Raw genomic sequence first — 2,246 nt, 5'->3', positions numbered from 1 at the left:
GATTGTAGGTAATGTATATACTTTCTTTGATGGATCAGCTGCGTTAGATTGTAGGTACTGCTGAGCACAAAGTTGTATTTGGATATGATATTAGATTTACCATCATTTTTTTTGCTAATTTTAATCTGATGCAAAAGAGTTCAGTATATTTAAAATTTGGTTTCATATAGAAGCCCATCATTGGAATCAGTATACTTCTGTGTATGATCATGCTTTTTAGGAATTGATATTCCAATCAATCTGTTGATGCGGTGTTTGTCGGAGGCGAAGGGTAGCGACGGGTTCATTCTGAGGTCGTCTTCCTCGAGATACATTCATGCGTCACTTCAGTTCACCTTACCACAAATGCTCAGCCCGCAGATCTGCTCTCTCATCTGAGTATGTATGCCTTGTATCTTGCAGTTCTTCCTAAGCGAGTATTATTGCAGATCCCAGAAGAAGACTATCTTCTACTTATTTCCACCACCATAATACTTTCTTCATTGGCATGATTACTGCTACAACCAAACTTAGAATCATGCTAGGTATGCATATTCGGAGTATAAGATTATGATGACAAGTTCTGAAAATCTGAGCATCTGTGGAATTCTTTATTACGCTGCCACAGTGTTGAGACCTTGCGCTGTAGTAGTAACCAAACTTTCTGTGAAAAAGAGCCACATATGATGGAAGACTGTTCTCTTATCTGGCATTGGCAGTCTATGTCTGTGGCTCTAAATGTTCATATGTACATCCTCTGTTGCTAAATATAAGACGTTTTGGCAGTTTAAATGTCTTATATTTAGGAACTGAGGTAGTACTATTTATACCCTATGCACAATATACATGTTTTTGTTTAGTTGCCATACTGACTTGATTATCACATATGGTTGTATCATATTGTATGGTTTAACACATCACCGGTCACTGCATGGGTGCTGAATATTGACTTTCCCAAATGCAAATAAATAATTGTTCTTCATTTTCATATGCATAATTTAAGTAAGAATGCAATTGTACTGATACTAGCTAATCCATACTATGTAATTAGCATTGCAGGAAAATCTTCCTCAAAAGCTCATTTGTAGCCCTCAATCAACTCGCTGCAATTGAGGCCGACGACACGACGAAGGAGCTATAGGGGAGGGGGAGGAGGCCGATGACAGGGGGAAGGAGCAGGTCGGTGAGAAGGGCAAGCGGAGTAACCTGCTCTAATCATCAGTTTCTTTGCTCATAATTTGGTGCACATTTGCTTGCAGTATCTTATTTTGTCCATTTTTCTTGCACGAGTTGTGGTGTGAAGAGATTTAGAATACAACTGATGATAGCCTCTCTGCTCTATATTTTGAAATGTATAATCCTTGGGTGATGTTTAGGTCTAGATGTTGGTATTTTCATCCATAAAAAACCGTGAAGTTGTATGTGCATTTCCTGCTATGCATCTCTGCAGATATTTGATTGATGCACCTTTTTCTGTATGCCCAGTTTTGCGCCCCGTGTGTTGTTCGGGCGTTGAGGGCCATTCTTTCTTATGTAGGCTCGGATGCATGGTGCAAGGCAGTAATAGAGGCAGTGGATCGAGAGAAGTGGAGAAGAGGGTTCCTCCAAGCTCCATCCATGAATGGCGCCGGTCCAATGCTCAGGTAAATTTTTGCTCTTCCTTCATTTCTTCGTCTTCAGTTGAAGAATCATCCCTCTACTGTCTTCTCGAAGGGTGGCATGTGGCAATGTCGGGGACCAGCGAGGAAGATGACCGGTGTACATCCTTTGGAATAAAATTGAAGTAAGTTCTAAGCACCACTAAGCCTACCTTGCACTTGCTACATCTATTTTTTATTAGTTACATACTTCCCTACTTCTCTTGGGTTATGACGGTGATCTTATGTGTGTTGCATTGGTCAGGACATGGTGAGTCTTGTGGCGCGAAGCCAACAACACGCAGCGGCAAGTGAGCACACTGGCTTGAGCCGCAATACACCAACACCATCAGGTTCGCTTCCTTCCTTTCTTGATTCACAAGTGTGAGCCAAATAATTATATTCATAGTGGAATGAGCTTCTTTTCTTCCATAATATACTTTGATCAGTGTCTTGAAACTTCAGATTGGAGATTTCTAGCTAGAGAAAGAGAATAAAATACTTATACTAATATCACTATTACAAGCTCAACACAGTAGGAAGAATTGCAAGAATTTGGATGAAAATTTTGAATTCTTTTCAGATTGAACGGGTCATATACTGAAGCAAACAATGTAATGTTTTGTAGGA

The 2,246-nt window shown here is 40.0% G+C and overlaps 1 long non-coding RNA gene across 1 annotated transcript; it reads left to right on the top strand.

Moving 5' to 3' along the window:
* Positions 1–1,590: 1,590 nt before the first annotated feature.
* On the top strand, positions 1,591–1,935 carry LOC119323755. The gene is made up of 3 exons (XR_005156481.1): positions 1,591–1,622; positions 1,693–1,762; positions 1,882–1,935. It is a non-coding gene; the product is annotated as an uncharacterized LOC119323755 (long non-coding RNA).
* The last annotated feature ends 311 nt before the right edge of the window (positions 1,936–2,246 follow it).

The sequence above is a fragment of the Triticum dicoccoides genome, chromosome 6B (genome assembly GCF_002162155.2).
Source record: "Triticum dicoccoides isolate Atlit2015 ecotype Zavitan chromosome 6B, WEW_v2.0, whole genome shotgun sequence".
NCBI lineage: Eukaryota > Viridiplantae > Streptophyta > Magnoliopsida > Poales > Poaceae > Triticum > Triticum dicoccoides.
This window is presented reverse-complemented; position numbering and strand designations above follow the sequence as displayed.